Source organism: Oryzias latipes, chromosome 13 (genome assembly GCF_053564925.1).
Source record: "Oryzias latipes strain Hd-rR chromosome 13, Olatipes_Hd-rR_3.1".
In the NCBI taxonomy this organism is placed as follows: Eukaryota; Metazoa; Chordata; class Actinopteri; order Beloniformes; family Adrianichthyidae; genus Oryzias; species Oryzias latipes.
Window position 1 is genome coordinate 12,855,619 of NC_136249.1, and position 27,269 is coordinate 12,882,887.

At 39.2% G+C, this 27,269-nt stretch overlaps 2 long non-coding RNA genes across 3 annotated transcripts in view; one reads left to right on the forward strand and one right to left on the reverse strand.

The window, feature by feature from the left end:
• LOC110016248 (uncharacterized) overlaps positions 1–27,269 on the reverse strand; it is a 285,661-nt gene that overhangs the window by 104,469 nt on the left and 153,923 nt on the right. The window lies entirely within an intron of this gene.
• On the forward strand, positions 3,195–16,121 carry LOC144981523 (uncharacterized). The gene is made up of 3 exons (XR_013647141.1): positions 3,195–3,377; positions 6,929–7,050; positions 7,876–16,121. It is a non-coding gene; the product is annotated as an uncharacterized LOC144981523 (long non-coding RNA).

The following is a 27,269-nucleotide window of genomic DNA, read 5'->3' on the forward strand; positions in this document are numbered from 1 at the left end:
CGAGCTCTATAGCGCCACCTAGTTATTGAAAAACACAGTTTTTGTCGCATTCTGACCTATCTTTTCTCTGTGCTTTTTCCGATGTTCATAAAATTACAACAGGAGATACTCACAAGGGTTTTCTCTCATCGTTTAAAGTTTCATGGGTGTACACCTGATGGTGCCTGCGCAAGCCACCGCCAAACAGGAAGTGGTTGATTGCGTTGCAGTCAGATAATTAAAAATTCATAAAAAATCAGCCGTTTGTATCACGAGGCTGAGATTTCAGAATGAGATGCCTCTTACATATCTCCAACTTATATAGACAGCACTTGCATAAGTGCACAAAAACGGCTCGATAGCGCCACCTACAATGTTTGTTTTCGCGAGCCCCGCCATGTTCTTTAACATACAAGCTTGATATTTACAGGACATGTTCATCAGATGCAAACCTACAAAAAAGTCTCTTGGGACCAAGCTGTCAGTTGCACAGGAAGTCTGCTATATTGGTGTCAATATGTCATTTTTGGTGTATTTTGGTCATTCGCAGGCCTCCTTCTAGAACGAACTCCTCCTAGAGATTTGTGAATAATTACTCCAAACTTTGGTTTTGTAAACTAAACACATGTCCGATGTTAAATTGCGAAGCTTTTAAGTTTTTACGGTTGTTTGTAACCGTGGCGCGCGTCGAAAATGGAGGTCATTTCGAAAACACGCCATGAAAAGAAAAATGGCCATTACTCAGCCATGCATAATCCAATCTGATCCAAAGTTTATGTGCATGATTGTAGTCTGACTCTGAACACATCAGAGGTGGAAGAATCCGGAAAAGGTGTAGCGCCACCTGTTGGCAACAGGAAATGACATGTTTTACTTGGAGCATCACTGCTCCAAGTAGGATGAGCAAACACACCTCAAAATGACGTCCACCTGTTGAAAAACCATTGAAGTTTACTCTGATAAAAAACCATAACTTTCAAAGCGGGGGTGTGGTCGTGACAGAGCGGCAAAGTTGGGCGTCTCGCCATGCCCAAATGTTGCTCTCACGTGCACATTCCTTGTCCGATCTCACTGAAAATCAATGGATATGATGAAGCTTCCATTCTTAACCCATGGATATGACAACTTTGGACGAGCTCTATAGCGCCACCTAGTTATTGCATGGGGCACATTCTGCCCTGTATTTTCTCTGTGCTTTGTCCGATGTTCACAAAATTACAACAGGAGATCCTCACAAGGGTATAAGTTTACTCTGATAAAAAACCTTTCAGCTGTTTGTCTCAGGAAGCTGAGATTTCAGAGTTAGATGCATCTAACAAAGCTCCACGTTTGATAAGCAGCACTATAGGGTCTACGAGAAACATTTAACCACCTTAATCACCCTATTCTGTTGGCAAAGCAGTAGAGACGTGGAAGACTCTGTAAAATGGAACATTAATGTATTTCATTGAGGAAATTAAATCTCATTTTTTGAATGTTTCTATTTATTTTTGATGTCTTACATTTTAGTTTATGAAGTATTTTTAAATGCTGAAAAATCTTGTGTTTTTTTTTTACTGGGTGAAAAATGAAAGTATTTAATAAATGAAAGTATTTTTGTTTTCAAACAAGTGATATGGTTTGACTCTGAATAAAAAATACTAAACTTTGAACTCAGGTGTCAAGTGTTTCATGTAGTTAGACTATACAACTCAATGTTGAAAAAGAATGTTAAACTCTTACCCAGCAGATTGTGTAACCTTAAGAACAATTAGTGACAAATGCTTTAACTAAAAAAGTTAAACTAAAAAAAAAAAAAACTTTAAGTTTGACTCACAGGTTGTTCATGTCTGGCCAGGCCATCCAGAGGAAATCTTCTGAGACGTCAACTTCTCCTCCTTGCTGTCCTGTGATGCTGCATATCTGCTCGTTTTCGGTTTGATCTCACAAGAAATGGTTGAATTATTGCCAACAGGAACAGGGTCAGATTCATATTCAAAGCTATTTTCAGTAAGACGGAAGAGAAAACTACTGAAAAAAAGCCTCCTCGCAAGACCCTGTAAATCGTTCAGCGGCAAAAAAAAAAAATATTGCCATAGACTAATGACTTGAGGGTTTATTTCTGAACAAATACATTAAATCGCCACCAAAGTGTTTGTAATTTTATTATTTAGAAAATCGGCCACGTTTTCCATGGTCAAAACATAGCAGATTCATAAATAGTCTTTGTAAAATGTTCATATGTATTATGTTTGTACTTTGACAAATAGGTGTCATTCTCCGTGTTAAATAGTAGTAGTTCCCCTCCAGACTAGGTGGTGGCGGTAATGCGCCACTTTTGTTTCGTGTCAAGCGCTTTATGTAAACACCTGAGATAGAAAAGTAGAAAGCACGGGGTGTCCAAATTGTTATGAAATTCAGGGAACTGCATGATGCCGATCTTTGAAGGCTTTCCAGGAGTTACAGGAGAGAACAGGAATTCTGACAAAGTCTGAGTCTTCTGAGGATCACTTGATGATCAACTGTTTTGCAGGAGACTGACTCTATTCAGAATGAACTGACGTTAAGTTGAACCAGCCTGTATCTTGGAACACCTTTGTTGGCAACACCACCCAAAGTTATGGTTTTTAAGTTAAAAAATATTTTGGAACTCTACCCTTCACATCATACAAAGCACATCTCAACAGTACTGTAAAATTATTGCTTATTGGAAACAAACTCTCCAAGGGATTAAAAAGAGAGTTCTTTTGAAATTTCCCCCACCAGCAAAGCATCATGGGAAGTATGACGTCACGACCCCGGAATAGCACACGTTTCTTGTGAGAATTATCTAACAGAATCACCCACAAAACACACAGACATAACACAAAGAAGACAGCACACCACCACTTTGGGATTGGAATGTAATTTTATTAGATTTCAACCCTTGGGAGTCAAACTAAAAACGGAGCTGTCTGATTGGTCCATGGGAGAGCTCATGCAAATGAGAACAAACTCAATAGCTAGAATGTTCAACAACGGATTAATGATCAATACAATAATTACTATAAAATGTTCTACACATACATAAGGAACTAAACTAAGTAGAACTTCTATTATTTCATGAAAAAATAACATGTAATCAACCTACTTCATCAAATACGAACGAGAAAAGGGAAACCTTGAGTCAAGCAGCTGGTCAAGCCAATCACCCCAGGGGATTTTCATATCAATCTTCCCTCTACTCGACCCCTGCTGGACGACTGGAGAACCACACCCCACGGAGAATTTCACTCAAGGTTGCCGAACTAGAGCAAAAACAGCTCTTTTAAGGGCTTTCCTCATTTCTACTACACTTCGATCTTCGACGCTCCTGACCAGCAAGGAAGACCACCGGACCCCCAGTGAGAAGAAGGAGGAGGTCTTCAACTTTACTCGAGGTTAGTCACGACCATTATGAATTTTCCCGCGACTTTAAAAGGACCGTTACTGTAAATCAACGACCTTTTTCACACTAAAGGCCCGTACACACCGGGACGAATATTCGCCAGGCGTTATTCGCCAGCGTTTTTCGCCACGTTTTTTGTGTTCACACCCAGGCGATTTTCGCTGACGATGAGTGGAGTGAACATGCAATTTCATTCCCTGACATTAGATGGCGCTTAATGTAAAACAGAAATACTCCTGTACACAAGGTGGCGCTGCGCAACTTTACGCTTCTTAAACTCGCTTTTCCCTCAGAAGAAGAGAGCAAGTATTTACACGCTTGTCAGAATCAAACAAAGAAAACATGAATATTTCAAGCACCAGTAGCTCCAACTGGTGCTTGGTTCGGGGATGTTTTAGAATGTCCGTCATTATTGCTTCGCGGCTGTGTAGACGCTACTTGGCGTCTATCTTCTTCGCTGGTATGTGTGCTCAGCAAGGCAGTTTTGTGTTTGAGCGCCCCCAAGTTGTGTTTTACTGTAACTTCAGAAGCTCCAGACACGTGAGCAAAAGCGCCGTTCTCATTGGTCGAGTAGATTTCGACGCGACGCGTCGAAAAAAAAAACGAACCCGAGGCGTTTTTTTTTTTTGACGCTTTAACGCCTGGCGTTTTTTCGCGTCGGTGTGCACACTCTCGTTGGTGGCCTTTGTTTAGTCACGAGGCGTTAAACGTCGGCGAAAATCGCCGGCGAAATTCGTCCCGGTGTGAACAGGCCTTAAGACAACACTACTCACCCTCTGATAAACAATTTTTTTGAATAAAAACCGTACAAGTTTAAAATCGATAGGACGAACGTAAATGATTTGAACTTTTCCTTCGTTGAACCGGAAGTGGTCATGGCAATTTGATTCGAACGTAATTTTTAAAATACTTTTTAAAGCAAACCAACCGACGAATTTTCTTTTTAACGGACACAAATGTACAAAATGACACGTAGAATCGATACTGATCGACAAACAACAACTTTCTATCCGTTTCAGAGATCGGTTTTTGTAGTCATTCCGCCATCTTTATAGTTCTTGGAATTCGAACGTAGTTTTTACAGTTTTTAAACCACATTAAGTAGTGAAACTCCTTTCTAATTGATCAAATATATAGCAGTTCACATAATACTTTTTAAACACCGCGGTCGACATCTGTGGAAGTGCGGTCTCGCTAGCCGTCACTGACTTTTTGCATGCGCGTTGACATCATAGTTTACATCATAGTTTACATCATAGTTTACGGTGCACACCGCCAGCGAGCTGAAAAGACGGTATAAAGTGTTAATATCACCCATGTCAGTTACTCATCAAATAACATGTACTGTGCTCAGAAATCAATGAGAGATATTGCAGCTCTAGATTGTCTTTTGATGTACAGATTTATTCCTTTATTGCATGTCTGACCATTCTATAATCAACTACCAAGAATGTGTGTGTTTGAAATATATGCAATCAGACAGAATGTAAAAGTGAGTTTGAACACTAACAAGAGTGTTTTGTGTGTTGTTGAGCACGGCATGGAATGAAACAGAAATAAAGATTCTCCACGTAAAATGACACATCTGGTCCAGTCATGTCAATTCATTCTAAAGTGGCTTCTGTCCAAGATTACACAAAACTTTCAGTGGATTATTGTTGTTAATGATGTTCACTAATATAACAGCAAGCCTGAAGAAGATTTACTGTATAAAATTAGAGATATTGATATTATAGTCTCATTCAGGCTGTCTCCTTCAGTCAGCATATAACATGGAAACCACCCAAAATGCCAATTTATTAAAAGATTACACAAAAAAGTCACTGGATTATTGTTGGTAATAATGTTCATGATAATCTCAGCAATTTTGAAGAATATTGACAGGAGAAAATTACAGATATTAAAGTTTAATTCTCCTAGGCATCCTGCCTTCATAGTTAAAGAACATTTGATCCACCCAAAATGCCACTTTAACCGGTTTATAAACATTTTATACTATGAATAAGGAGGCCTGAATTGGTCTATTATGTCAATATCTTTACTTTTCTACAGTCATTCTTCTTCAAACTTGCTGTGATGATCATGGACACCATTACTAACAATAATCCAGTGAACGTTTAGCGTCACCTTTGAAAAAAGGGTATTTTGTAAGGTTTAAATATTACACTATGACTGTGAAGTGGTCTATAACTTGACTTTCTTATATTCTTCAGTCAAATTTGTTTAAACTTGCCGTGTAGTTAGTGAACAACACTTCCAACAATAATATGTTAAATGTTTGGCGTCACCTTTGTACCAAATTTTATTTTGGATGGTTATACGTAATACTATGAATGAAAAGGCATAACTAACAATAATCCATTGAAATGTTTGTGTAATCTTTTAATAAATTGGCATTTTGGGTGGTTTCCATGTTATGCTGACTGAATGAGACAGCCTCAGTGAGACTATAATGGCAATATCTCTAATTTTATACAGTAAATCTTCTTCAAACTTGCTGTTATATTAGTGAACATCATTAACAACAATAATCCACTGAAAGTTTTGTGTAATCTTGGACAGAAGCCACTTTAGAATGAATTGACATGACTGGATCAGATGTCATTTTACGTGGAGAATCTTTATTTCTGTTTCATTCCATGCCGTGCTCAACAACACACAAAACACTTGTTAGTGTTCAAACTCACCTTTAGAATCTGTCTGATTGCATAATTTCAAACAAACACATTCTTCTTGGTAGTTGATTATAGAATGGTCAGACATGCAATAAAGGAATAAATCTGTACATCAAAAGACAATCTAGAGCTGCAATATCTCTCATTGATTTCTGAGCACAGTACATGTTATTTGATGAGTAACTGACATGGGTGATATTAGCGCTTTATACCGTCTTTTCAGCTCGCTGGCGGTGTGCACCGTAAACTATGATGTAAACTATGATGTAAACCCGCATGCAAAAAGTCAGTGACGGCTAGCGAGACCGCACTTCCACAGATGTCGGCTCACCTGACCGCGGTTTATAAACGCCTGCCGACCCGTGGGTATTTCCACTGAAGATCAGTTCCAACGTATTTAGTACTTTTTAGGTTTTATGTTCAATTTTCAGTGTTTAATAATCTAATATAGGACACATGTTAAATTTGTGTATAAATTTCTTCAAATAATCTATAAGTGTGTGGCAGCCAGTATGAATATATTTGCAGGAACACAGATTTTAAAATGGCTGCTTGGCCTCCTGTTCGCTTTAGGATTGATGTTAAAGTTTTTATTAGTTTATAAATGTTTGTATGGTCTTGGGCCTTCATATTTATCTGATATTTTAAAGTATGATCCCCTCTGGACCCTGAGGTCCTCTGATACAGGCCTTTTGGTTATCCCAAAAGTTAAAACACACTGAAAGGCCTCATTCAGTTTTAATGGACCTCCTCTATGGATTAGCCTCCCAGAGAGCATTTACCATTTTATGTCTATTAAAGTTTATGTATTTGTTTTAAATAAATGTTAATTTTTTTTATTCCTTTTACATTTTATTTGTAACTCCAGAGTTTTGCTCTGAGGGATCTTCCACACCAGTGGCTGACCATTTCTGGACAACAGAGAGGAGCTGTTTGCTGGTTTTTCCAGAGAGCCTTTTGTTTTGTAAGCCAGTTAAGAGTTTGGTAAAGGTAAGTTAAATTTGCAGTGTTTAATAATCTATAGCAGTGCTCCCCAACCTAGTTAGCGCCACGGCCCGGTATGACGTAATTCAAGGTTTTCACGGATAAGGTTTCTTTTTTCAATAAACTTTATTGCACATTTTTTAAGTTAATGGATCGGTCTTTGAGATGTTGGTGGAGGATTACTGTAGCAACGCCACGCAGAAGGAGTAACAGATACGTGACAACACACATCCCGAGCTTTAATTTTGACACCCATGAATGGAACATTGCATGGGTCTCATCATCCTCCCCCCTTCTCATACTCATGGTGCAAAAAAGTACTGTCTGTTAAGTGTAGCTTTCTTTTCTGGAAGTGGAAGGCTCCTCCTGTCTCCTGGCCGGGCCTTTTCCCCTAGGCTCATTTTGCTAGCTTCTGGGTTTTATTTTAGCAGTAACTTATCACGTGGCCGAGAGGAGCACCTTGGTCTGCGTTACTGTTGACAGACGGGTGTGACAGTCGCACAGAATCGGGCAACTTTTCTAAATAAAACTTCTTTCAGATTCAGATATAAAAAAAACGGAAGTAAGTTATTATTTCTGTGCGGCCCGGTACCAAATGACCCACAGACCGGTACCGGTCCGCGGCCCGGGGGTTGGGGAACACTGTATTTTAGGACACATTTATTATTATTTTTACTTTTATTTGTGTAGAACTATTTTCCAATAGTCTGAAAATATTGTTTGTTTTTGATTATTGGTCTGTGTGGCATAAATGTATTGCTTTAGGTATACATAATAGAAATGATGATCTTATTTTACTGGTGGTTTCATTTTTATATATTTTTTTTATAGATGCCACGAAAGAAGGGATTTAATATGCGTCGCACCAAAGTGTGTAAGGTTCAAGAAGAAGGTAAAACTTCTGGTTGTGTGTGTCAGGAGCAAATACAGAAGCCTTTGATTTCTGGAATGAAAGTAAGATTAACACATTCAAGTGATAGTACAACATCTCTTACATGTTGTGTTGTGGCTGCAATCAACCATGTTGTTGCTCCAGTGTGTACATGGAGGGACGCTGATGTTGACAATATTAGAAATGAAGGTGTGCAGTTGGTTTGTTCATTTAATGGAAGTGATGGATGTGTGAACAATTCCGAAAAGTTATTCAAGGTTTCTGAAAAGCTCAGTGTGTTTGGAAGAATTTGGGATGTTGCTATCAATGAGCCTGTGTATTCTGGTGATTCAAAGAGTGAAGATTTTTCACTGTATGAAATGATGCAGGAGCGACTGATGGAGGAAGATCTGTGTTTGTTGGATTTGCAGGGTTTCGTTTGTGCTGTCATTCATCACAAAGAGTATTTTGTTGTGGTCGATTGTGGTGCACGAGATTCATCTGGAATGTTTTCTAATATTGGAACATCTGTGGCTGTTTTCAACAGTTGCTTTAATGACTTGATGTTGCACATTTGGAACTTGAAAAAGTCTTTGAATGCAGAATGGTTTGGCATCAGTTCAATGTTTGTGAAAGAAGCTTCTTGGGATGGGTGTAATAATACATTTGGTTTGGGAGCAGAGGATGCACGTGTGAATCAGTCAGTTTTGGGCAAAAGACAGACTGGTTTTATAAAAGAACATGTTCAGGAGTTAAATGACAAAGTTGTGGTTGGCGAACAATGTAAAGTGTTAATGGAACGCAAAAATTCATTGAAAATTGGAAAAAAATGCATTAATTTAAAAAAAAAATCATCTTCAGTGATTTTAAATGAAAACAATTGTAACAGATTTGACACAGAACGTTGTGTAAGGGGATCTTTTCATCAAGGAGATCGGCAGCTTCAAAACAGAGGTGTGCAGTGCATGGCAATAGCCCTGGTGAGTATGGCTAAACACACGGATCGTAGTGTTTTTGAGTGGGAGGCAACAGACTTGGACCATGTTGTGTTTCTTGGTGATCAGCTTTACTCCTCGGTGTGTGAAAACAAAATCATCCCTGGAAATTTGAAGTTTTTGTCAGTACCTGATTTGCCCATGGATTCTGAAATTGATGGTAAATTATTTAAGTTTGAGTATGGTGAATACGTTTCTGGGATTGTTAATGTGAGTAATGGTAAATTTGTTGACAGTGGTGAAGTGATAACTCTTAAAAAGGGACTGGAGCACATGCTTGTCAAGTATAAAACATGTTTTTTGACCATAGGCAGTAGTACTTGTGCTGTTATTTCAGAAAACGGCCATTATGCTGTGGTGGATTCACATGCACGCAGTGGTACTGGAATGGCAGATGTAAATGGAAGAAGTATTATCATGTACCTTCCTAGTCTTAATGATTTATACAATTATATTTGTTGCTTGAGTATTTCACTTGCAGGGAAAGAAATGGCTTTTGAAATTGCATCCGTTGCTGTTACTGACAATGATCATAGTGAGAAAAATAAACAAAGTGTGCTTGAGAAGGATTGTAAAACTGGATTAAATACTGGGTCACAGTTTGGTTTCGGGTGCAGTTTAGATGTTCAAACTAGTCCCTTACTGTTGCATGAAAGTAACAGAAAGCGTAAGCTTTCTACTGTGCAACGTGAATCAAAGAAGACAAAATGGTATGATGCTAATGAAGCTAGTTTGGATGTTGAGTTTCTTGGTGATGTTTCATCAAAGAAACTTGAGTTTTACCCTGTTGATTTTGATGTTACACAAGCATTGTGTAAACAACTGAATGTGCATTGTGAAAACACTGCTTGTTCTAACCCTCTAGAGGTTGATATGTTGGGAATTCCATGTCAAACTGATCATATAGTAGCCGATGGCAATTGTTTTTTTAGGGCTGTGTCCAAAGTTATTAGTGGTACAGAGAAAAATCACATAAAGTTAAGACGTGCAGTTGTCACACATTTACAAAAGAATGTTGGAAATTATAGTTCTCTTTTGAGATCTGAAAATATGTCTGTGGATGAATATCTCAATGTTTCTAGAATGAGATTTTCTGGTAGTTGGGCTACAGAGGTTGAAATTCAAGCTACAGCTGACTACTTGGGTGTGAGTGTGTATACATTTCACAATGAACGTTGGTTGAAATATGCCTGTCAACGTAAGGCCATATCTAAACAAGGCATATATTTGCAAAATATAAATGAGTGTCATTATGAAGTTGTAACTTGCGTTGAAATTTTTCAGCAGCAGCGTTGTTTTGGGTTGTGTAAATCTATGGAAAAAAATAATTTGGGTCATAATATGAGGCAACGCAAAAGAGACTCAGAAATGCTGTCAGAAGGAGATTGCAAGAGTGTTAAACATGGCAGGTCTGAAGTTGGTGATTGTAATGAAGTTTTGTTTAGTGCATTGGTTAACAATGATCACCAAAACAGTGAAATCTATCAAAGTAACAATTTAGTTGAAAATGCTTTCAGTTTTTATCCATTGTCGTTTGAGAGTGCAGTTTTGTTGTCAAAACATATTGATTTAGATTTTGTGAAGCAGTATGAAGACATTCCAACTAATAATGTAACGCTTGGTTCTATTTGTAAGACAGAGGTCACATTAAATGATGGCAATAGTTTTTTTCGTGCTATTTCTCGAGTCATTAGTGGATCTGAAAATTGTCATAGAAGAGTTCGACTGGCTGTTGTTAAGTTTATGCTAAAGAACAGTGACATTCATATGAAGTTGCTGGAGAAAGGCTATGGAACAGTGTCTGAGTACATTCAGAAGTCACGTATGAAATATGTTGGCAGTTTTGTATCTGAGATTGACATTCAAGCTACTTCAAATGTTTTGGGAGTAGAAATTTTTGTACACAATGGTAGCATATGGAGAAAGTATAAGCCTGTAAATAGAATATTTGGAAATCAAGGAATTTATTTGCGAGAATGTGATAAGAAATATTATGAGGTTGTTGTCTGTGTTCATTGTAGTGGTGAAGCTGGATGTGCCAATTGGTGTAAAAGCAATAGTATTTGTTCTGACACACCACTGCTAAGATGCCGTTCTTTTCAACCACATAATGTTAGTTGTGATTCAGTTGGTGAATCTTCTTTTTCTAAGTATCTAAAAAAAAAGAGATCCTTTTACCACAAAATGCATTATCAAATAATTGAACAGCATAAACAAAAGAAAAAAGATATGAGTAAAAGGAAAAATGAATCTGATTCTTTGCATAGATCCAGAGCATTGGAATTGAGTAAAAATAAGTATAAGAAAAATGCTATCTATAGAACGTGTGTTAAAGAACGTAGTGCTGCAAAATACAGAACTGATCCTTTACACAGAGATAAAAAAAAAAATGGAAGTAAAAACAAGTATAAATTGGATTTGTTACACAAATGTAATGTTAAGGAAATGAGTAAAAGAAAATATCAGAGTAATGTTACTCACAGAGAAAATGTTAAAGCCCTGAGTTCCAGAAAATATCACAGTAATGTTACTCATAGAGAAAATGTTAAAGCACTGAGTTCTAGAAAATATCACAGTAATGTTACTCATAGAGAAAATGTTAAAGCACTGAGTTCTAGAAAATATCACAGTAATGTTACTCATAGAGAAAATGTTAAAGCACTGAGTTCTAGAAAATATCACAGTAATGTTACTCATAGAGAAAATGTTAAAGCACTGAGTTCTAGAAAATATCACAGTAATGTTACTCATAGAGAAAATGTTAAAGCACTGAGTTCTAGAAAATATCACAGTAATGTTACTCATAGAGAAAATGTTAAAGCACTGAGTTCTAGAAAATATCACAGTAATGTTACTCATAGAGAAAATGTTAAAGCACTGAGTTCTAGAAAATATCATCAAGATCCTCACTTTAGGAAAAGTGTGTTGGATGGGAATAAATTGAAGCGACAATTGAATAAAGAACGGTTAGAAGAGTTTGATGTTGTGATGAAACAATTTTTGGATAAAGTTAAGGATGGACCCGGGTTTGTTTGTTGTGTATGTCATAGGTTGTTATTTGAACATCAAGTATTACATTGTAGAAAAGAGTCCTACAGTAATGCAGGACTTGAACTTATTGCTGATCAATGTATCACTTCTGATTATTTGCATACCTGTAATGCTAACTGCTCAAAAAATTGTGAATGGATGAAAACACCAAGAAGCAAGTTGTGGATTTGTTACACGTGTCATGCTAAAATAAAAAAAGGTCAAGTACCAGCTGAAAGTGTTAAAAATAACTTAGAACTTGAACCTATACCAGCAGAATTGGCATGTTTAAATCAATTAGAACAACATCTAATAGCGTTACATATTCCATTTATGAAACTGTTAGCATTGCCCAAAGGTGGGCAGAATGGTGTGCATGGACCTATTACTTGTGTTCCTGCAAATACTGAACAAACCAGTTTTTTGTTACCACGCATGTCTATTGAGGGTTCTCTTGTGCCTGTGAAATTAAAACGGAAGCTTACTTATAAAGGACATTATGAATATCAGTATGTTGATACGGAACGTGTTAAGCAGGCTTTACAGTTTTTACAAAGCCATAATTCTTATTATAACAACGTGAAATTTAATAATGATTGGATTAATGGTTTTTGTAAAGAAAAATCTGATGTTGTAGAAAAAAATGTTGAATGCACTGCAGATGTTGACGTTTCAAATGTTTTAGGAGATGAACTTCTGCATGATAGACAGCAGCATTGCATGTTCCAGGACACTTGTCTAATGCCAGTAGACATTGGTCAAGAGGCTTTGGATCAATATTTTGATCACATTTTGAATGTAGCTCCCGCTGAAGGCAATAGTCCGGTGAAGTTGTTGTCCGATATTACAAATGAGGCTAAGTGTTTTCCTGTGTTGTTTCCCAAGGGTGGACCAACATATCATGATGGAAGACAACATCCTTTAACTCTATCACGATATTTTAACAACAGGATTCTTAATGCTGATTGTCGTTTTGCACAAAATGTGGAATATATTTTTTTTGCCCAATATATGACAGAATTAGAAAAGGTCGTTTCAAATGTTTCGATTGCAGTAAGAAAAGGTAAGTATAATTTTAAAAATAAACGAGTAGTTACTGGAGAGTTGTTGAATAGTGATGATTCCATTAAAAGGATGTTGGAATTTGATGATGGGTACCGATTTTTAAAACCAATTAGAGGTACGCCAGCTTTTTGGCAGGCGGCCCAGAAAGACCTCATGGCTTGTGTGAGGCAGCTTGGAATCCCCACATGGTTCTGTTCATTTTCTTCAGCTGATATGCGGTGGAAGAATTTACTTTCCTGCATTCTGAAGCACGAAGGTAGAACTGAAACTGTGGAGCAGTTGGAATGGGCAGACAGATGTGAGCTTTTGCGTCGGAATCCTGTCACTGCTGCTCGGATGTTTGATTTTCGTTGGCATTGTTTTCTGAAAGAGGTTCTTATGTCGCCTGCATGTCCTATAGGAAAAATTAAGGATTATTTTTATAGGGTGGAGTTTCAGCAACGAGGCTCACCACATCTTCATTGCCTGTTTTGGATAGAGGATGCACCTGTAATTGACAGAAATACAGATGCTGAAGTGATTGCATTTATTGATCGTTATGTGACTTGTGAGTTACCATCAAATATTGACTTACTGGAAATTGTAACATCTGTGCAAAAACACTCTGAAACACATGCGAAAACATGTAAAAAAAAAGGAACTGTGTGTCGTTTTAATTTTCCTAGACCACCTTCTGCGCGTACATTCATATCACGTAGCACAAGTGCTGAAGAGACACAGTCTTGTCAATGTGTGTTATCACAGAAAGAGTCTTGCAACTGTAAAGAAAATGCACAGACACAGCAATTGAAGAAAAAAGAGGCTTCTGCATTGATTGCACACATTAAAGCTGCTCTCTCAACTGATGGGCCAACTTGTGACAATGTTGAGGATTTGTTTGAATCTGTTGGGTTACACCAAAGCACATTTGAAACTGCATATAACTGTTGTGCTCGGAAAACCCATGTTGTGCTGAAACGTCAACTTAAAGAAGTTTGGATTAATCAATATAGCAAGCCACTGTTAAAATGCTGGAATGCTAATATGGATATACAGTTTGTTGTCGACGCATACGCATGTGTTGTGTACATCATTTCTTACATCTCTAAATCAGAGAAGGAAATGGGTTTATTATTGCAGTGTGCACAAAAGGAAGCAAGCAGGGATGGAAATGCTTCTGCCAAAGAGAGTCTAAAAACATTAGGCAGTACATATTTGCACAACAGAGATGTATCTGCTCAAGAAAGTGTTTATAGACTGACAAATGCACATTTGAAAGAGTGCTCTCGGAAAGTTGTGTTTCTTCCTGTTGGTGAAAATACTGTTAAAATGAGTTTACCGTTAAAAGTACTAAAAGAAAAAGCATCAAAGCATTCTGTTAGTACAGATGATATGTGGATGACAAGCATTGTGGATAGATATAAGAACAGACCTAAGAGTGATGATTTTCCTTCAATGTGTTTAGCAGTATTTGCTTCCGAATTTCGTGTGTTGTCAAAAAATGAAAGTGCTGCTAAGCGAATAAAGTTGAACAACAACACTGGATATGTTGTGAAAAGAACCCGCACACAACCTGCTGTTGTACGTTACGTTAAGTTCTCTGAAACAAAACAGCCTGAACTGTTTTATCAAAGCAATCTGCAGTTGTTTTTGCCATACTACAGCGATAGCCAGCTGAAACCTCAAGGTTTTGAAACGTATCAAGACTTTTTTCATAAGGGCACGATAAGACTTGGTAATTCAGGTCTGCAGTTGGTAAAGTCCGTGGTAACATTAAACAGAAGTAAATTTGAAATTGATGGTGATAAATTGGTTAATGCTCAGCAAGGGATAGATAATGCTGGTGTAGTTGAAGATGGCTGGTGTGAATTATGCCCTGAGCAAGAATTGGAAAGACTTGAGTGTCAAGAGTTGTTGCAGAACCAAAAAAGTGTAGATGATGAACAGGAATTTGATATTCCTGATTTAAGAGTTTCAGCTCAACATAGCCATTTCTTTCAACTGAATAAAACAAAAATGCCTCGTAGTGATGGCTTGGCTTTAATTCGCTCTTTAAATGAAATTCAGATGGATATTTTTTACCAAGTGAGAAAATGGTGTGTGGAAAAGGTTTTGGGAAAAAAGCCAGAACCATTCCACCTGTTCATAACAGGAGGTGCAGGGACTGGTAAAACTCACCTAATTAAAGCAATACAATATGAATCAAATAGACTATTGTCTCCTCTTTGTCGTCATGTAGATGACATCTGTGTTTTGTTGACAGCTCCCACAGGAATTGCTGCGTTTAATGTACAAGCAAGTACTATACACAACACTTTCTGTATTGGTAAAGATGTCCGCTTACCTTACACACCACTGGGTGAGGAAAAATTAAATTCTTTACGTGCCATTTACAGCAGTTTACAGATTTTGATAATTGATGAAATATCCATGGTAGATCATAATTTATTAGCATATATTCATGGGCGTCTGAGGCAAATAAAGCAAACTGGTAACTCTGCATTGTTTGGAAATGTTTGTATTATTGCAGTTGGGGATTTCTTTCAATTACCTCCAGTGAGAGGAAAACCATTGTATGTAGAAAATGTGGGTATGGATCTTTGGTGTGGTGTGTTTAAAATTGTTTGCCTGGAAACCATTGTACGCCAAAAAGATCAGGAATTTGCCAAATTACTCGGCAGAGTTAGGACACGATGCAAAGGTACTGAAATGTTAAAAAGTGATATCCAACAATTGAAGTCACGTGAAACGGGAGAAGGCAGCGCTGCTTTACATATTTTCCCAACTAATGGTCAAGTAAATCAACATAATTTAACCCATCTACATTCATCCTGTCCAGATTATGTAACTATTAAAGCTCAAGATTATGTAAATTGTAAGGAAACAGGTAGACAAGTGTTACTAAGTGGTAATCATTCAAACGCTAACAATACTTGTTTAGCAGGAAGACTTCTTTTGGGGAAAAATGCACGTGTCATGCTTTGTAAAAATGTTGATGTGGCAGATGGTCTTGTCAATGGTGCATGTGGAATTGTGACTGATATTGTCTATAGAAACTCTGACTTTCCACAAATTGTTTTTGTGAATTTTGATAATAAAGACATTGGAAGACAACGGAAGAAACAGTATGAAAATCATCCAGGGCTTGTCTCAGGTTCTGTAGCCATTGTTCCAGAAGAGGAACGACTCACAGGAAGAGGTGGTCTGAGACGTCAGTTTCCTCTAAAACTTGCTTGGGCTTGTACTGTTCATAAAGTTCAGGGTCTTACCATTGATAATGTTGTTGTGTCTTTGAAAAAAACCTTTGCTCCTGGGCAGGCTTATGTTGCATTAAGCCGCGTAACAAGTTTGTCTGGTTTAATTATTCAAGATTTTAAGGAACAGGCCATTTATTGTAACAAAACAGTTTCTGAATATGTGGCAAACATGCCTCAATATCTAATAAATAAAGAAAATCTCACTTCTAGTTCATGTGACTTTAGCATTTTCCTTATGAATGTGCAAAATTTAGAGTGGCATGTAAAGGACTTAGCTTTGTGCACAAAACAGTTACATGCTAACTGCATAGCTGTAACTGAAACATGGCTTCCAAATGCCCCTTTTACTGATGCATTGAACATCAGTGGCTACAATTTTTATAGTATGCCACGCTCACTGTCTTATAGTGGAGTAGATCCTAGACTGAATGTCATTAAAGGCTTAAAACATGGTGGTGTTGGAATGTACACCGTTGAAAATATCCTGTTTGAACATGTAGAGGTACAAAGTGTAGATATTGAATGTTTAGTGCACAGATTTATTAAATCGAACATAGTCGTGGCAGTTCTGTATCGTCCACCATCATATGCCATTTCATTATTTAGAGAAAACCTTAAGAAATTAGTCGATCTGTTGGAGCCCCTGGGTGATACCATTGCTATAATGGGTGATTTCAATGACAATCTAGTAAACTCAAAGACAATAACTGATTTCATGGCACATAAAGGTTTTATTCAACTGGTTTCTGAAAACACAACGTTAAAAAATACGATAATCGATCATGTGTACTTAAAAACAACAAAATATAAAGTCGAATGTACAGTTGTACAAACATACTTTAGTGATCATGATGGGATTCTTTGTCGTTTTAAACATGTAAGTGACTGTTGATGATTGTGGCGAAGGAGAAAGGGACATCTTTATCTCTTTTAAGTCACAAACGTCTGACTTAATATAAAACGTCAAATGTTGAACTAAATACATGCTTGTGTCAGTTATTGTGGCGAAGGAGGCGGGGAGAAATGACGCATCTGCGACATTTTTATCTCTGTTAAGTCACAAACATCTGACTTAATGTAAAACGTCAAATGTTGAACTAAATACATGCTGGTGTCAGTTATTGTGGCGAAGGAGGCGGGGAGAAATGACGCATCTGCGACATTTTTATCTCTGTTAAGTCACAAACATCTGACTTAATGTAAAACGTCAAATGTTGAACTAAATACATGCTGGTGTCAGTTATTGTGGCGAAGGAGGCGGGGAGAAATGACGCATCTGCGACATTTTTATCTCTGTTAAGTCACAAACATCTGACTTAATGTAAAACGTCAAATGTTGAACTAAATACATGCTGGTGTCAGTTATTGTGGCGAAGGAGGCGGGGAGAAATGACGCATCTGCGACATTTTTATCTCTGTTAAGTCACAAACATCTGACTTAATGTAAAACGTCAAATGTTGAACTAAATACATGCTGGTGTCAGTTATTGTGGCGAAGGAGGCGGGGAGAAATGACGCATCTGCGACATTTTTATCTCTGTTAAGTCACAAACATCTGACTTAATGTAAAACGTCAAATGTTGAACTAAATACATGCTGGTGTCAGTTATTGTGGCGAAGGAGGCGGGGAGAAATGACGCATCTGTGACATTTTTATCTCTGTTAAGTCACAATCCTCTGACTTAATGTCAAATGTTGAACTAAATACATGCTGGTGTCAGTTGTTGTGGCGAAGGAGGCGGGGAGAAATGACGCATCTGCGACATTTTTATCTCTGTTAAGTCACAATCCTCTGACTTTATGGAAATGTGGTTTCTTTTCCTGCATCATGAATACATATTAGGCATTACAAATTTACATTTTTTTTCTGTAATTAGCAATTGAGTAAAGAATCAAAATGCTTTTTTTTGCATATTTCTAAATTTCAAACCATCTGATGTACAAACATATTCGAAGTACTTAAAAAGTACTTTAGAAAGTAATTGAAATTTATGTATCTATTGCATTCCTATGGCCTAGTTATATATGATGCAGGTTTTGCTTTCCTTGCCATGTGACCTCAAAAAAAGCAAGACATTGGTAATGGTACTCTCAGTTACTGGGATGGGGTTCGATTCCCTACAATGTCCATGTTCTGAGGTCACATAAACACTTTTTTAATGTTAGTGCATATATGTGTCTTCATGAAATAACTCTCGTCTATTTTTAATCATAGAGAAATTTCTATAAATCTCGTCATAGGAACATCCCCACAGTAACCACCCTGACTGGAACATCAACGTGGTCCACTTCACAGCCGTGAGGCTGCAAAGTTAAACTCCAGCTGCCCCAGCAAGTGTGACAACTGCAGCAACAACCACCGACCAAGCCCTGACAGAAAAGATCCCCACAAGGAACACTGCAGGCTGTTCCATGAAAAATATAGTTTTGCCATTGCCTTGCAGATCACAGTTCAAGTGATTTAGTTTTCCAGTAATATCAGTCAAACTGCGAGTTCAGATTTACCATATTCATATTAACCATATTCAGCAGACTGCTCCTCCAATAGCACCTTGAAAATCCTGTGCCGTTTTGCTTTGCAGCAGAAGTTGATTTCACAATAGGAGTCATCATGTGTCTAGAGCCAAACACTTCTGCACATAGGGCCTACTGGTGAATGACGCAGCAGTAATGAAGACATTTTGGGAAGTCTGGGTCAGCTTTACAGTGAGTGATGAAACCCGTTTTTCTATTGATCATAGCAGGAGCCCTGTCTGCAGTCACTGCTACCAGCTTTTCTAAAGGTACCTTTTTCTGCACAAAAATTCCTTCATGTTATACATTTCAACTCCTCTTGTAGTTGTCTGTTAGGGCAGTTGTGTCAAGAGTTCTTCTCTTGTGGACTCCAAAAGTTTGTACTGCTGCTGTCCACAGACTCATCACATTGGACATCAAACCACCTGCACTTTGTAAGATCCCAGTCCAGCTAATTAACCAAGTTATCAGACATAGCTGACACTTGTCTAAATATTGTAGTAGAAATTAGAAGAGTTCAATTGTTCTCATCCTTAGGGACAGTGATGGCAATTATCATCATTGATTGTTTCTCAAACTGAAAACAACAAGCAACAGAATACAGTTCCCCCCCCCCACAGGCTGCTGTCATGTTAACATTAGCTTGGAGCTCCAGAAAAGAACAAGAAAGAACAAAGAGAATGGCTCGAACAAGGCGTTGCTCACGGGGCGGTCGCTCGTGCCAGGCGGTCGCACGTGCTCGGGCCCGCTAAATGCTACTTGTAGCTTTAATTATTATTATTATTATTCTACCGGAAGAGTCGCCTTTTTGAGGCCTTTAACATACCCCAAAACTCACCAAATTTGGCACACACATCAGGAGTCGCGAAAAATTTCGTATTTTATAGGAGATTGGCATGGGCGCACAAAAACGGCTCGATAGCGCCACCTACAGTGACTTTTGTCCCGACGCCCCGCATACGCTTTAACGTACAAGCTTGATTTTTACAGGGCATGTTCTTCAGATGGAGACTTACAAAAAAGTCTGAAAGGACCCACCTGTCACTCGCACAGGAAGTCTGATATATTGAGGTCAATATGTCATTTTTGCTTCATTTTGGACATTTGCAGGCCTCGCTCTAGAACGAACTCCTCCTAGAGATTTTGGAGTAATGACTTCAAACTTTGGTTGTGTAAACTAGACACATGTCCGATGTTAAATTGCGAAGCTTTTAAGTTTTTATGGATGTTTGTGACCATGGCGGCGCGTCAAAATTGGAGGTCGTTTCGAAAACACGCCATGAAAAGAAAAATGGCCATTACTCAGCCATGCAAAATCCAATCTGATCCAAAATTGATATGCATGATTGTAGTCTTACTCTGAACACATCTGCAGTGAAAGAATCTGGAAAAAGTGTAGCGCCACCTGCTGGCAAGAGGAAATGACATGTTTTACTTGGAGCATCACTACTCCGAGTAGGATGAGCCGACACACCTGAAAATGACGTCCACCTGTTGAAAAGCCATTGAAGTTTACTCTGACAAAAAACCATAACTTTCAATGCGGGGGTGTGGTCGTGACAGAGCGGCAAAGTTGGGCATCTCGCTATGCACACAAAAGTTGCTCTCACGTGCACATTCCTTGTCCAATCTCACTGAAATTCAATGGATATGATGAAGCTTCTATTCTGAACCCATGGATATGACAATCTTGGACGAGCTCCATAGCGCCACCTAGTTATTGCATGGGGCACATTCTGCCCTGTATTTTCTCTTTGCTTTGTCCGATGTGCATGAAATTAAAACTGGAGATACTCAGAAGGGTCTTCTCTCATCATGTAAAGTTTCATGGGTGTACACCTGACGGTGCCTGCGTAACAGGAAGTGGTCGATTATGTGCACCCAAATAATAGAAATTTATTATAAATCAGCCGTTTGTCTCAGGAAGCTGAGATTTCAGAATTAGATGCCTTTAATAACCTCCAGCTTTGATATGTAACACTATAGGGTCTACGAGAAACTTCATCACTTGATTTTTTTAATGAAATTTTGGACTGAACAAAGATTTTTAGCATAAATTATGTTTAGGTTATCAGCACCAAGAATTCAACTTTCATAGGCATTTATGTGCTACTGCTTCCTAAAAAAATTCAGAATTATTGAAGTTACAGGTGAACTTTTATTCAACATTTCATCCAAAAAGGTCCGAAAACGTCTTTTTAGGCAAAACTGCAAACACCTATTTTTTTGCATAACTTATCTTTCAAATATCAGCACAAAAAAATTAAAAACGGTAGGGATCTGTGTTTGCTGCCTTCCATATTTTTTTCAGACTTAAAAGTGTAACAGATGATTTATAAAAAATCCTTTTTCATCCAAAAACCTGTGTTAAATCTGTCTAGACTCCAAACAAACATTTTTTTATGGTAACTTATGTTTCAACAATCGACACCAATTTTCACAGACCTATAGCTAAACATGTCCCATAGCTACCTGAATATTTTCATAGATATAAAATGAACTGGTCATTCTAACATCTGGCATTCTAACATCTAACATCTTACATGTCAAAGCCTCTCTCAGCCTGGCTCTGCTGAAGGAGTCGTGTTACAACCCCGCCCCCTCCTGCTGGGACCCCTGCTATGTAAATTAGCAAGCAGTGAACAGAGAGATGAGAAGTAAGAATGGCCATTACTCAGGCATGCATAATCCAAAGACAGCCAGTTAAACACTGAAAGACATATTTTTTCGGTATGTCTTTCATAAATCTTTAGTATTAAAAACTCTCCAAGATGAATGTGCCTGACTCCACCTGCAGGTGGATCACAGACTTCCTGACGGACAGACAGCAGTATGTGAGGCTGGGGAAGCTCGTCTCAGATACTCGGACCACAAGCACCGGATCCCCCCAGGGCTGTGTCCTTTCACCCCTGTTACTCTCCCTGTACACAAACAGCTGCACAGCTGGTCACCTGTCTGTCAAACTCCTGAAGTTTGCTGACGACACCACACTCATCGGCCTCATCTCTGACGGAGATGAGTCGGCCTACAGGAGTTAAATAGCCAGGCTGGTGTCATAGTGCAGCGCTAACAACCTGGAGCTTAATGCTCTGAAGACAGTGGAGATGACAGTGGACTTCAGGAAGGCCCCAGCCCCCCTCCCCCCTGTCATCCTCTGTGACTCCCCGGTGACCTCTGTGGAGTCCTTCTGCTTCCTGGGAACCATCATCAGCCAGGACCTCAAGTGGGAGCAGAACATCAGCTCCATCACTAAGAAGGTCCAGCAGAGGATGTACTTCCTGAGGCAGCTGAAGAAGTTTCACCTCCCTGAAAAGATGCTGGTAGACTTTTACACCGCCATCATCGAATCCACCCTCACGTCCTCCATCACAGTCTGGTTCGCTGCGGCCACGGCCAGAGACAAGGCCAAGCTGCAACGCGTCATCCACTCAGCAGAGAAGGTGATCGGCTGCCACCTCCCGTCTCTCCAGGAGCTGCACATCTCCAGGACCTGGAGGCGGGCAGCCAGGATTGTAGCCAACCCCTCTCATCCAGGACATAATCTCTTTCGGCCCCTCCCTTCTGGCAAGAGGCTCCGGTCCATCAGGACCAGGACCTCGCGCCACAAGAACAGCTTCTTCCCCACTGCAGCCAGCCTGCTGAACAGAACCCCAACTCCCCCAGGTGACCCCCCCTCCCCCCCCCGCCCACCAAAGGACTGTCGGTGCCACTTACAGGCCCCACCATCCCAGCCCATCTGTGCTCCCACTTTAATTCACCTTACTCTACTGTATATAGTGTGTTGTTGTTGTTAACTTAATTTTTAACTTATTCTTAATTGCACTATACACCAAGTCAAATTCCTCGTTTTGTAAAGTGCGCTCTACTGAACCTGGCAATAAAACTTTTTCTGATTCCTGATTCTGATTCTGATTCTATTAATCATTGTTTTTTATTCATTCAAAATGCAATTAAATCAATATTTTATCTTTTTTCTTTTCCTTTTTCTTTTTTTTTTATCTCTTATATCCTTTTTTATAATCAATGTTTGAACTTCTTTTCCTTTCTATTGTCATGGTTTCAGTTTGTTGTCTTTTTTTTCGCTTTAGTTCTTGTTCTGTCTTGTTTGGTTCTGTTTCCTGTTTTATTTTGAAAGGTTTCCTGTCTTGTCATGTTTCTTGAGTTTTACTTCCTTTGGTCCCCATCTGCCCTAATCGTGTTCACCTGTGTCTTGTCTGCCCTGTCTGTATATAAGTCTTGTCTCTGCCTTCCTCCTGTGCTGGTCCATTAACTTCTGCTCATGTTGATCACGTCTTCTTGTCTGGCGTCCATGTCCCTTGCCATGCCACAGTAAGTTTTTGTTTTTAGTTTTGTCATCCTGCTCTGCAGCGCTTTTTGTTAGTTAAATAAACCCACTTGCCCTGAACCCGTTTGCCTCCCGTCTCTGCGCCTGGGTCCTACCTGCTCTCGAGCCTCCCCCCCACACGACATCTATACATCCAATGAAATTAAACTACAAATCAACAAACACAACTGATAACAAATGTCTCTAAAAAATGATGTGTATATTTGCAGAACCTTAAAAACACCAAACAAATAACAAATGCTTCCCAATTAAAGCACAAAAAATGGAACACAAAATGTAAAACCCAAGTTAGAAATTGCAATTTGAAAAAGATACTTTTTTCAGCAGCTTTTCAAAATCAATCACCAATTCTACACTTCTGTGGATGAAACAAAGAACTCCAGAACAATGAAGCCATTTCTCTAAGTCTCTCTCACCTTCAGTTTTAAACAAGGTCTGTGAAAATCCACCATACATTGGTCACATGAACTCAGAGACCTGCTAAAAGTGCACAATTGTAAAAGCTCTTTTATATAGACAACTGTTTGTTTGCTTAGAGCTCTAAATATAAAAAAAAATGCTTTTCTATCACCTAGACACAGATGGAGAACCATATCAACTGGATTAATAACAGGGTGGCATGTTTAGACAACATGAAGCTGTCCATCACATTTTTGACCTAAACATGTAAACACATCCTTGGCTCTGTGGTTAGGAAATGGTATTTGGGAATCTCTTTATACCAGGAGCCAGCCTGGCCATTGGAACATCGCCACAGTGCCCATCCAGACTGGGACAGCAACGGGGTCCACTTCAGAGCCGTGAGCTGCTGTGTTTAACTCCAGCTGTCCCAGCAAGGTAGACAACTGCAGCAACATCCACTGACCAAGCTGACAAGCCCTGGCAGAAAAGATCCCCACAAGAAAAACACTGGCTCAGGCAGGCTGGTCAAAAAAAATAGTTTTGCCATTGTCTTGCAGCTCGCAGATCAAGTGGTTTAGTTTTCCAGTAATGTCAGTCAAGAATGCAAGTTCAGATTCACAATGTTCATATTCACCATATTCAACAGACATCTCCTCCAATAGCACCTTAAAAATCCTGTGCTGTTTTGCTTTGCAGCTGAGGTTGTTTACGATTTTCAGAATAAGAGTCATTATATGTCCAGAGCCAATCACTTCTGCACATAAGGCCTGCTGGTGAATGACGCAGCAGTAATGCAGACATTTTGGAAAGTCTGGGTCAGCTTTACGGTGAGTGATGAAACCTGTTTGTCTATTGATCATAGCAGGAGTCCCATCTGCAGTCACTGCTACCAGCTTTTCTAATTGTACCTTTTTCTGCACAAAAACTCCTTCACCGTGTTATACATTTCAACTCCTCTTGTAGTTGTCTGTTAGGGCAGATGTGTCAGGAGTTCTTCTCTTGTGGAAACCAAAAGCTATGCTGTACTGTTGCCGTCCACAGACTCATCACACTGGACGTTAACCACCTGCACTTTGCAAGATCCCGGTCCAGCTAATTGGCCAAGTTATCAGACATAGCTGACACTCATCTAGACATTGTAGTGGAAATTGAATGAGTTCTATTGTTCTCATCCTTAGGGACAGTGATAGCAATTATCATCATTGCTTGAATTTTTTTCATGCTATATGCAAAAGTCTTTGTCCCTTAAGGCAACAGATTACAGCCCCCCCCCCCCCCCCCCCCCCCCCCCAGGCTGCTGTCGTATTAACAATAGCTTGGAGCTCCAGAATGGACAAGAAAAAACGACGAGAATGGCTCGAGCAGGGCGTTGCTCACGGGGCGGTCGCTCGTGCCAGGCGGTCGCACGTGCTCGGGCCCGCTAAATGCTACTTGTAGCTTTAATTATTATTATTATTATTATTCTACCGGAAGAGTCGCCTTTTTGAGGCCTTTAACATACCCCAAAACTCACCAAATTTGGCACACACATCAGGAGTCGCGAAAAATTTCGTATTTTATAGGAGATTGGCATGGGCGCAGAAAAACGGCTCGATAGCGCCACCTACAGTGACTTTTGTCCCGACGCCCCGCATACGCTTTAACGTACAAGCTTGATTTTTGCAGGGCATGTTCTTCAGATGGAGACCTACAAAAAAGTCTGAAAGGACCCACCTGTCACTCGCACAGGAAGTCTGATATATTGAGGTCAATATGTCATTTTTGCTTCATTTTGGACATTTGCAGGCCTCACTCTAGAGCGAACTCCTCCTAGAGATTTGTGAATAATGACTCCAAACTTTGGTTTTGTAAACTAAACACATGTCCGATGTTAAATTGCGAAGCTTTTAAGTTTTTACGGATGTTTGTGACCGTGGCGGCGCGTCGAAAATGGAGGTCATTTTGAAAACACGCCATGAAAAGAAAAATGGCCATTACTCAGCCATGCAAAATCCAATATGATCCAAAGTTGATATGCATGATTGTAGTCTGACTTTGAACACATCTGCAGTGGAAGAATCTGGAATAGGTGTAGCGCCACCTGCTGGTAAAAGGAAATGACATGTTTTACTTGGAGCATCACTGCTCCAAGTAGGATGAGCCGACACACCTAAAAATGATGTCCACCTGTTGAAAAGCCATTGATGTTTACTCTGATAAAAAGCCATAACTTTCAATGCGGGGGTGTGGTCGTGACAGAGCGGCGAAGTTGGGCGTCTCGCCATGCACACAAAAGTTGCTCTCACGTGCACATTCCTTGTCCAATCTCACTGAAATTCAATAGAGGTGATGAGGCTTCCATTCTGAACCCATGGATATGACAATCTTGGACGAGCTCCATAGCGCCACCTAGATATTGACAAATACATTTTATGTCACATTCTGACCTATCTTTTCTCTGTGCTTTGTCCGACATTCATAAAATTACAACAGGAGATACTCATAAGGGTCTTCTCTCATCGTCTAAAGTTTCATGGGTGTACACCTGACGGTGCCTGCGCAAGCCACCACCAAACAGGAAGTGGTTGATTGCGTTGCAGTCAGATAATTAAAAATTCATAAAAAATCAGCCGTTTGTATCACCAGGCTGAGATGTCAGAATGAGAGGCCTCTTACATATCTCCAACTTAGATACACAGCACTTGCATGGGTGAACAAAAAACGGCTCAATAGCGCCACCTACCATGTTTGTTTTTGAGAGCCCCGCCATGTTCTTTAACATACAAGCTTGATATTTACAGGACATGTTCATCAGATGGAAACCTACAAAAAAGTCTCTTGGGACCAAGCTGTCAGTCGCACAGGAAGTCTGCTATATTGATGTCAATATGTCAGTTTTGCTCTATTTTGGTCATTTCCAGGCCTCGTTCTAGAACGAACTCCTCCTAGAGATTTTTGAACAATGACTCCAAACTTTGGTTTTGTAAACTAAACACATGTCCGATCTTAAATTGCGAAGCTTTTAAGTTTTTACGGTTGTTTGTGACCGTGGCGGCGCGTCAAAATTTGAGGTCGTTTCGAAATCACGCCATGAAAAGAAAAATGGCCATTACTCAGCCATAAATAATCTAATCTGATCCAAATTTGTTGTGCATGATTGTAGTCTGACTTTGAACACATCTGCAGTGGAAAAATCCGAAACAGGTGTAGCGCCACCTGTTGGCAACAGGAAATGACATGTTTTACTTGGAGCATCACTGCTCCAAGTAGGATGAGCAAACACACCTCAAAATGACGTCCACCTGTTGAAAAACCATTGAAGTTTACTCTGATGAAAAACAAATCTTTCAACGCGGGGGTGTGGTCGTGACAGAGCGGCGAAGTTGGGTATCTCGCCATGCACAAATGTTGCTCTCACGTTCACATTCCTTGTCTGATCTCACTGAAATTAAATAGATTTGATGAAACTTCTATTCTGAACCCATGGATATGACAATTTTGGACGAGCTATATATGTTCATAAATGATCATGAAGCATGATCATATAATCAAGCTTCATAGGAAATCAGCCGTTTGTCTCAGGAAGCTGAGATTTCAGAATTAGATGCGTCTTACAAAGCTCCACGTTTGAAAAGCAGCACTATACATACGAGAAACATTTAACCACCTTAATCACCCTATTGTGCTGAAAGCAAATTTTTGGACATTTTGACTCAAGCAAATATTTTTATCATAACTTCTGTTTAGTTTATCAGTACCAAAATAAAAAATATTTACATTTATAAAAT